Below are 10529 nucleotides of genomic sequence, written 5' to 3' on the forward strand. Positions count from 1 at the left end.
TGATGTTTCGGCCAACCAAATTCATAAGTTGGAGTTTTGGAATCTAGTGCATAGTGAGCTGTTGCGGCTAGGGGATTCCTCCCTTTCTAGGTTCGCTTTCCTAGCCATGAAAATTAAAAATACTTTCAGAACCTCTTCTGAAATGCAGGAACAGCCACACAGGAGCAAACTTGACCCTAGTTCTCCCCATCCTAACCCTTTTACCTCCCCATCTGGCCCAAACCGTGAATTCTAAAGGGAACAGCCCAGCAAAAGCTGCAGGAGTGCCTTTGTCCCCCTGGTTCCCCACAGAATCCCCAAGACCCCCGCCTGAGTAGTCCTGGCCAGACTGCTCAGGACCTTTCCTGTCCCCCCACTTCTTCGCGTTGCACAGCCCCATCCCAAAAGTCCATTGTTAGTTTTAGTACCTCAGAAGAAATTTCCCCTGAGACACAAGATGGCAGACACCACGTGGTGGGCCCTACCACATGGCCTTCTTCCGGCAATGATGCACAGAGCATCAGCATACAACTTCAGAAAGCCTCAACCCACACAAATTAACACCACATCACTTCAGAAGGCTTCAAGCACTCATCCTTTGCATTCTTTAGCCCGACCTTTTATACCCTTCATCTTACATGCCTTACACCTGTGTGCCCTCTGCACCCTTTGGTGATTTGTCAGCACACCTGGCACTCCATGTCTCACCACCTTCAATGCTGGTCACCCGTCCTGCACAGCTGTAGCCCACTGGGGATGAGGCTCGGCCACAGCCCCACTCCCAGTTACCACAAACTGTGTCCCTACATGCACCCATTTTAAGTGTGAAGGAAACTATTCAGCAAAGCTGGCAGTAATTCCTAACATTTGAAGGCTATTTTCTATCTTGAATTCCTTTAATGGCCGTTCCTATATATTCAGATGTCTGCTATATATTTCAGAAATTTACTATTATTTCAAACAGGAAGGTTGATAATTTTGAATACAAGCCAATCCAAACCAATTCATTTGGGAACAAAATTTCCCAGATTTCCTGTGCCTATCTATAAATACAATGTGTGCAGACTGGATGATTTCTCACACACATGACATACAGTCTGGCGTGCACTGTGAAACTCAGTCTCGGGTATGATGTTCCTGTATACCTCTACATCTGATTTAAAAAAATAGCAATAATCACCCACATTAGAATTGCCAGGCTTTGTTTGGAATAATAACTGGGTTCTGATGCACAGCCAGCTGTAATGATAGGAGCTGTGTGGAATTTTTGGTGAGATTTTGCTGAGACAGAGAGGAAACCTTTGGCATCTACTAGGTCCCCTGTAGGGCTCAAGGTATTCACTTCACCTCTGTTCTTCAAAGGGGGTGTAAGTCGACTCAGAAGACCTTCCTTCATAAGCTATGATCTAAACGTATAGGAAATCATTTTCCACGAGGATGTTACAGATTTAAAATTATCTGGCATTTACTCTTTGCTAGTAATGCAGTTTTAGAAGTGTTTGTTTTAATGAGTTAATGGTCTTAAATACAGAGAATAATATTGAACTGAAAACAATAATCATATCAGAAGGAAAGAAAATTGTAACTTGAGTAATAATTGAATCAAAAAAATTACCTCCATTTTCAATAATAATATGTTTAAAAAAATTATAAAGGTAGTTGAGTCATCTTAACTACTTGGTTTTTTAGGGAGGTCAGGACTTTTTTTAATATTTTATGGATTTTTTTTAAGTGGTTGGGTGTTTTGTTTGATTTTTGGTGTTTTTTTTTTTTTTTTTTGGAGGAATTGCAAAAAACATTTTGTACTTGGGCAGGTTTTTGACAAAAATACAGTTACTAATGTTATTTCAATTCAAAGAAGAGTAATTGAATAATCATGAATATACATTCAGATTTCTGACATTAGTAGTATATGAAGTTTCCAGGAGAGACTTCCTGTAAAAACTCATTACACAGAAGACCATTTTAGATTGCTATAATTTAGAAACAGTTAAAAACCCCTTGGAAAATGTCTTCATTGTACTTACCAAGAACACTATACAATATAGGATTCCTCCCAAGCTTCAGTTTTTTCTAGCTGTTTGACTGAGGCTAAAAACAGGCAATAAAGTAATTGTGAAGTGATTAAGCTGGAAAAATCTCTGCTACACAAGTTGTAGAAAGCTGTGACTGTCAGAACAGACTGTTACTTTGCAATCAACGAGGGTCTTTTTTTTTTACAGATGAGAGCAGCTCATACTGTACAATGCTCATACATGCATGCAAGTTATATCCATGTCTGACACATTTGGAGGAGGTGAACCTGAATTCTTCAAAGGCACCAGCCATGTACCTACATTAGAAGCAATAGATAATTATGAGCCCCAGTTGCTTGTAGGATCATTTCAAAAAGCCATAATATAGACTGAGTACTGCAACTAAAAATATTTGTATTCAGTCTTTCAGTTTCTATAATTCCTCTATCAATCATTTTCTAATAGCCATAAGGCTTTCAGGATGTACTTTCAAAAGAAAAAGAAAATCCTATTCATTCTCCAACCTAACTTAAATTGCATAACCACAAAATATACAGTTTTCCTTATTAAATCCCTTACAATTAGTTTGTTAACTAGACTCCTATGTTTAATTGCAGCAAATTTTACAGATATGCATCAACCACTCAGATAAATTGACTAAAACACGTCACTTACCAGTCTATCCTCAAAATGATAATTAAAAGATATGATGGTTTTGTATGTTTCTTAGGTTAAAAGACAACAAGATAAGAACATAAACAACAAGAGACCCAGAGAACTTTAAAATAATACAGATTACTGAATACTACTAAAATTTTGAAGTTTTTCAGAAGCTGTAAGTGAAAAGACTGCAAATCAATTCAACTTTTGCATTTTGAACATCAGTTAAAGTAATTCCATTTATTTATTTTTGCATTTGGTATCACTGGTGTAACTCAGATTAGTTAAATTGGATTGACGGGAGAGGAGACACTACCCATTAACTGAGAGCATTGCTCTTCTCCACCTCCACCTCCACCCAACTACGATCTGGATAACATGCATAATGGATTCTCTCCCAGCACACTGAAATACAGTGCAGAAGAGTCCTACGATAACTCAGGCTCCACAAATCTGGAGCTCATGCCCATCAGGGGAGAAAACAAAAATAAATGTAATATACTGAGTATCATGACTTCTTCTTTTAATGCTCAAAAGAAACTTTAATCTGCTGATTTAAACAGAGCTACAGGACAAATACATTCTACATGCAAACTACTCCAATAAAATTTGATCTACCTATGTGACATTCACATTTTCTGGACAGAGAGACATAATTCTGTCACTCAGGAGAAGCACAGAGAGAAGAAGAGAAAACAATCTTTATCTTTGCTCCTTTGTTTTCTCCATGTGGAATTTGGTATGGAGATTGTTTACCTGAAGTGATTGCTTGATTGGATTCTGGTGAAGGTTTTTTGGGGTTCAATGACCAATTGGATCCAGCTGTGTCTGGGACTCTCAGCAGAGAAGTCACGAGTTGAGTTAGTTGATAGTTGTTGATAGGTAAATAAGAAGTATGTATGTAGAATAGGATAGTCTCTCTTTAAATAGTATATTAATGTAATATAGTGTAGTTTTAATAAAGCAGATCCTTCAGCCTTCTGATCTGGAGCCAGACATCATCATTTCTTCCCTGAGTCGGGGTTGTCCTTTTTTACTATACTACCTACACTACATAGGATTTTGTCCTGCAAAGCTAATGTTAATTAAAGTAAGCATTTACTTTTAATCACACCAGAATCCATTTGCCCATTTTATTAGCCAAGAGACAGGCATATAGCATCAGAGGAAATAATTTCCAGTTTTTCCAGAGAAAGCTCTGAGACATGTCAGTTGGCATTAATATTGCAAACAAGAAACTTTTCAGACCTGAAAACTTTTCCCTTTTTTCAGTCTCCTGAAATTCTTCTCTTTCGGCAAGCACACTCAGATCATTCACAGATGCATTTATCACATCTAATGATCTTCTTCCTGGCATTCAACTTTCTTTCAACTTGAATTGATTTTCTTTGAGGAATACAGATGTGTCTGAAAAACAATATATCTGTTCTCCACAAGCGATAAATTAATGTGAAATCAAATACTGCTGTTGTTGAGCTGTCACATTTACTAGCATACTCATTAAATGTTTTCAGGATATGGCTTTTCTAATAATCCAAATATAATGTAGCATCTCACATCCCATTCTTATAGAATACTGACATACTTGGTTCACATATGTAGGTGCTTGCTTTGTGGTTCATGCAATTTCCAAAGTCCACCAGTGAAAAGAGACATTCCACTGGGAAATGTCTTTGTGAGAAAAATATCCTATAAATTTCTGTAGGAGCAGTCAGGGAGCAACCCTTTCTTATTGCTTTTAAAGGGCTTTGTTCACTGCAGTCAGAAGTCTCCAAGTGAAGAGATGGAAACAGAGATTAATTGCCTCATCCGCTCGGGACTGAATTCCCTTTTGGGGTGTACCATAAAACTTGGAAACCTTATTGATGGAGCTGTGTTTTTCCATGGAAACACTGTTAGCCTCTTTGGAATAGAGTTAGTCAGTTCAACTGGGTAATTTCAGACTGGCATTTTATTAGTTGGAAGAATCACATGCTGTAACAATCTTTCTGTATCAGGACTGAAATTTCCTTATTAATCTGCATATGACTGCACAGTTAAAGTCTTTCAGGAGAAAGTTAGATGAACTTGGAAGTTTCAAGGCTCTAATGAAAGGATGGTTCTCATTGAACTCCAGACAGGGTTTGAGAGTTTAGATTCTTATTATTGTTAGATTGGGTGTTTGGGTTTGTTGATTGGGGTTTGGGATGCTTTGCGAGGGGTAACAGGTGCAATGGGTCTAGGAGGGTGCCTTGGCCTTATAAGTCGATAGCTATGACTATGCTGACTTTGAAAAGAGAAAATGGTATTTTGGGTAGTGCATCCAGCTCTGGCATCCCAAACACAAGAAAGATATCAACCTGTTGAAGCAAGACAAGAGGAGGGCCCCCAGCTGATCAGAGGGATAAATCATTTCTCCTATGAGGAATGGCAAAGTAAACTGAGTTTGTCCAGTTTAGAAAAGAGTAGACTTTGGGGTAATCTAATTGTGCCCTTCCAGTAGCTGAAGGATACTTACAGGAAGGATGGAGAGGGACTTTTTATAAGGGCATGTAGTGACAGGACAACAGGCTATGGCTTCAAACAGAAACTAAGTAGGTTTAAATTAGATATTAGAAACAAATTCTTTACTATAAGGGCTGTGAAGCACTGGAACAGGATGCCCAGAGAAGTTGTGAATGCCCAAACCCTGGAAGTGTTGAAGGCCAGGTTGGACGGAGCTCTAAGAAATCTGGTCTAGTGGAAACCATTTCTGCCCATTGCAGGGGGGTTTGGAACTAGATGATCTTTAAAGTCCCTTTCATCCCAAGATATTCTCTGATTCTATTATTCTATACAGTATCTGTAGCACAATCAAACCTTTTGTAAAATTATACAAACTTTTTTTTTGAGTAGAATATTGAAGGTCTGAAAATTAGTGCAAATATAGCCATTCTCTTAAACAAAATAGCCCATGATTCTGTGATTCCATGGTTCTTATAATCTATCAGAGCTCAGCAGCTTTGCACACATCACCACAATTAAGTCAAAACCTGAGGTCATTGTATCAAACTAAAAGCTGAATAAAAGGAAAAACAATGAACCCAAGTATTTCTCTATAAGTCTTCTCTCTTCATAAAAACTAGAGTTAAACACCATTTTCAATAATAGAGAGCAACTGATTTGTTCAGGAGAGGATAAATAATTTGCATTTTACATTACATCAACAAGTTGTCTTCATTTCTATTATTTTCAAACTATTGAACAGTGAATCTCGGATGGGCTTTTCTGACCATCTGTACTAAAAACAGTTATCTGAGGAGAGGATTACCTGTAGGTAGTTAAATAAATGTATTCACAATTCACAAATGTGTTCATATCTTAAGCCCAAGAGCACTATCATGTCCTAATAGTCTCTACTTACATTGCTCCAAAGGGACCCAGTTCCACAGCAAATACTCTGATTTTTAGGTAAAAGGAAAATTTAGCAATATCAGCATATTGCAGAAACAAGTAAAACATGTTCCTGCTTAAGCACCAGGAAACAGATTAAGAGCAAAAATACGGGTCTGTTATTCAGGATTATTTTGGAAACTATGTAAAGCACAGTGCTTTTGCAACCTGATTCTGAAGATCAGCATTCACCTTTGTAATGGGCTATAAGTATTAAGACTTCATTACCAGAGTGAGATTGACTTCTGCTTTCTAAGCTGCTACTGTTCAACTGATGAAACATATCAACAAAATCAGCATACATCAGGAGCTGTTATACTCTAACTAAGTTCCCCTTGACAGATTCTCCTTCATTCACCATTGAACATGTTATAATGCCAGACCAGTGAATAGTTAATGGAGTTATATAAAGGACAATGACAAGGGAAAGTCTTGGACTTTCACCCTTTACTAAACTCATTACAATGTTCTGAAGTGGATTAAAATAGCACAGAAAGCACCTCTGATCCTCTTTCAGTCACAGAAATGACCTTTGAATTTTATTGTGTTTACAATAATCTTCTATGCAGATAGGTGTGAACTTTAGCTAAATTAGTTTGACCTATTGCAAATAAAGAAAAATGATTTGCATTTAGTGTTTCTTCCTGGAAACTAAGGGCAAAATGAAACCATACAGCAGCATATCTAGAAAAAGCTTAAACAGTGTCTCCCATTCTACATCAGAAATATGCAAAATTCACCAGAGAATCATGGAATCTTATGGGTTGGAAGAGACCTTAAAAATCCTTTAGATCCAACTTTCCTTCCAATGGCAGGGATGCCACTCACTAAATCAGACTGCCGAAGGCTCCATCCAACCTGGCCTTGAATATTTCCAGGGATGGGGCAGACACAACCTGTCTGGACAACCTATTCCAGTGCCTCACCACCCTCACAGTAAAGAATTTCTTCCTAATATCTAATCTAGACTTATATTCTTTCAAGTTAAAATCATTGCCTCATGTTCTGTTGTTATTTCCTCCTATAAAAAGTACTAGGACAAGGTACTCCTTTTAATAAGCCTCATTAAGGTACTGGGAGACTGCAAAGAAGTTTCTCTGAAACCTTCACTTTTCCAGAGTGAAGAATCCCAAATCTCAGCCTATCTTCAAAGAGAGTTGTTCTAGTTCTCTAATCACCTTCATGGCCCTTCTCTGGACCCACTTGAACATGTCCATGTCTTTTTTGTGCTGAGGGCCCTGACCTGGATGCAGAATTCCAGGTGGGGTCTCACCAGACTGCAGTAGAAGAGCAGAATCACCTCCTTCAACCTGCTGAGAAAGATAAAAGTGATTTTCTTCCATAGATTTTTTCATATGCAAAATTTCAAATCAATGACCTGTCTTATTTGCATTTTGAATTAATATATTCAAGACATACACAGTAGCCTTTTCTCAGCCAATATAACAGGGACGATGCACAGCTGCAGCCATACAGAGAAAATCTCCACTGAAGTGCACTCAGAACCCCTAGAACAGCAATTTCGGAAGTGGGATGGTCTGCATCCCAAGCACTTTGGTTATTATGCTTTTAGTCCCTTGACACAGTTTCGCTATCTGAGTGCAAACTAGAATGTGAAATTGAGTTTTGCTTGTTTCTCTAAAATACCATTGACTGCACCCATATGCTCATATACAGACAAAGTATACATGTATACATTTCCAAAGACAGAGGTTGGCAGAAGTCAGATATATTTATTAGGAGAAGGATTTATCTCTGCCTGTCCTGCCTTCACATTCTTCCCTGAGCGATCTTCTTCTGTCAGAGATCTGCTATTAGGTTTAAGACAGAGCTTTGGCCCAGACATCATTTCATCCCTTATGCCCCTTTGCCTGTCACTGCACACCCCTCAGGTATTCAGACAATCCTGCTGCTCCTGCTGCATCCTGTCACCTTCATCTCATCATACCATCTTAATGAGACCAAAGGCTTCTCTAAGTCTAAAGGCTTTACAAGCTTTATAAAAGAAATTATGTAGTCTAATCTAATGCTTATAAATGCAAATGAATAAAAACTTTATTGACACTCAAACTGTCCTCTATAAACTATATAGAAGTCTTTATCACTGAACACTTTTAAACACATCCATGCAGGAGCTGAGATGTTTTACAGACATTATTTCAAACTCTGCATTAACAGACCCAAGAGATCATAAATATTTGGATGAGAATTTAGTTCTCTATAAACAGGCCTACAAATTTCTGTCACAGTCGTACACTTACACATAACTAAGATTCTGAGCATCTAGCTGTGGCCACATACTGCCATCTTTCCTAAGAGACTCATTTACTTACTATTAAAAGAGAATGCCAACAACAATCTGTAAACTTCCTCACATTCTGTACAGGAATACAAAACTTACAGATGTGCACCAGGTGATCACAAATCCAGCTGCTGAAGAAAAAAAAAAAACAAAACCCAAAAAATTAGTGGACTATTATCACAAAACTATAAAGCTCAACCGCTAAAAGTATACCTGCTTTTGGAACTCATAGGATCATAGAAATGAATCAGAGAATCTCAGGTTGAGTTAGATTTTTAAGGTCATTGAGTCAATCTATTAACTCAGCACTCCCAAATCCACCACAAAACCACCAAACATCCTAAAGTGCCACATCTATGCTGACCCAAGCACTAGCACAGGCAGCCTGCTGTAATTTCTGACAAATCTCTTGGTGAAGAAATTTTTCCTAATATCCAAACTAATCATCCCCTGGTGCAACTTGAGACCACTTCCTCTGGTCCTAATACTTCTTACTTGGGAGGTGAGACCAAGCCCCATCTGGCTGCAATGGCCTTTTTGGGAGTTGTAGACAGCAATAAGGTCACTTCCTTTTCTCCAGGCTAAGCAACCCCAGCTCCTTCAGCCTCTTCTTATCAGACTTGTGCTCCAAACCCTTTCCCAGCTACAGTGCCCTTCTCTGGACACATTCCAGAACCTCAGTGTCTTTCTTGTATTAAGGGCTCAGAACTGGACAGAGGATTCGAGAGGCAGCCTCACCAGTACCATGTATGGGGGGGACAATCCCTGCCCTGATCCTGCTGGCTCTCGGGGTCTGTGTCTCTGTAATGTCTTGATGACCCCAAGATTGTAAAAGTTCATTTTCTCCCAGCCCGAGCCGCCAATGAAGAGGTCTGGAATGCATCCAATTGTTTTTTCAAGGTTGTTTATTTCTTCTTATCTCTACATTCTTTCTCTGACCTGCCGAGATCCTCTCAACAAAGCAGCCATGGCATTCTGCCCGCCCCCCCCGCCCCCCGTCAGGCAGTGTTTACCTTTTTTATCAAAAGTTACGTATACTATGTTTACAATTTATTACCAATATCTAAAATTTATGTTGGACAGTGTGTCCCTACCTTAAAGCAATAGAAAAGTGTCACCATCACAGCAAGACATGGAAGACAAGAAGAAAAAGAAGGAGGTCAGGACACGCCCAAATCCCTCCATCTTGTCCCCTGAACCCCTTATTCTAAAAATCCCAAAATTCTATTTTTCTACCCTGTGTTAGTTCAAATAACACACTACTAAAACCCTTGTGACTTGTAATTCATCATACAAAATTGGCAGTTTTCCACAGGCTAAAATCGAAGCCACAGATGTTTTTGACTTCATGCCAGGGTCTCCAAGACCCTTGCCAGGGTCTCGAGACAGCCAGGGCAGCCAGAGGGATGTCCTGGACTCCAATAGCTGGCCACACTGTTTCTGACTCAAGCCAGGATGCTAGTGGCCTTCTTTGCCACCTGGGCACACACTGACTCATGTTCAGCTGCTGTCAGCGAGCACTCCCAGCTCCTTTTCTGCTCAGCTGCTTTACAGCTATTCTGCCCCCCACTATGCTGTAGTGCTGCATGGGGGTTGCTGTGACCCAAGAGCAGGACCCGGAACTTCACCTCATAGACCTGGCACTTCACATCACACAACTGGCCTCAACCCAGTTGATCCAGCCTTTCCAGATCCCTCTGCAGAACCTTCCTGTGCAGATCAACACTCCCATCCAGCTTGATGTAATCTGAAAACTCACTGATCTGCCTTGATCCCCTCACCCAGGTCATTGATAGAGATATTAAACAGGAATATTCCTAATACTGAGCGCCAGAGAACAGCATTTGTGATCCAGTCCCACACATGTGCTCACAGCTGCTGGCCCATGCTGGCATAAGAGCAGAGCATACCCTGCAGCCTTACACATTGTCAGGGACTGAAATGGTTCATGCCTTAAATACTGTTATGAAGTTTAGCTCATTATTGGAAAAACTGTATAAAGAAGATACAACCACAGAAGCCTCCCTGAAGAACTTTGGACTGCAAGTTAAGCTGCTTAGATAAGATAAAGAGCAAACCCGTTGTTTAACCACCTCAGGTCTAAGTAGAAGTAAACAAGGCTGAATGAGAGGAATGCATCCACAAGAAAGCCAAACACAGCA

General features: G+C 39.5%; 1 long non-coding RNA gene across 1 annotated transcript; it reads right to left on the reverse strand.

Annotated features, from left to right (window-relative positions):
- Positions 1-3010: 3010 nt before the first annotated feature.
- Positions 3011-10240, reverse strand: LOC137479797 (uncharacterized). Its single transcript, XR_011002537.1, has 4 exons — positions 10149-10240; positions 7244-7378; positions 3903-4061; positions 3011-3059 (listed from the first exon to the last, which is right to left on the reverse strand). It is a non-coding gene; the product is annotated as an uncharacterized lncRNA (long non-coding RNA).
- Positions 10241-10529: the final 289 nt, after the last annotated feature.

The sequence above is a fragment of the Anomalospiza imberbis genome, chromosome 1 (assembly GCF_031753505.1).
Source record: "Anomalospiza imberbis isolate Cuckoo-Finch-1a 21T00152 chromosome 1, ASM3175350v1, whole genome shotgun sequence".
In the NCBI taxonomy this organism is placed as follows: domain Eukaryota; kingdom Metazoa; phylum Chordata; class Aves; order Passeriformes; family Viduidae; genus Anomalospiza; species Anomalospiza imberbis.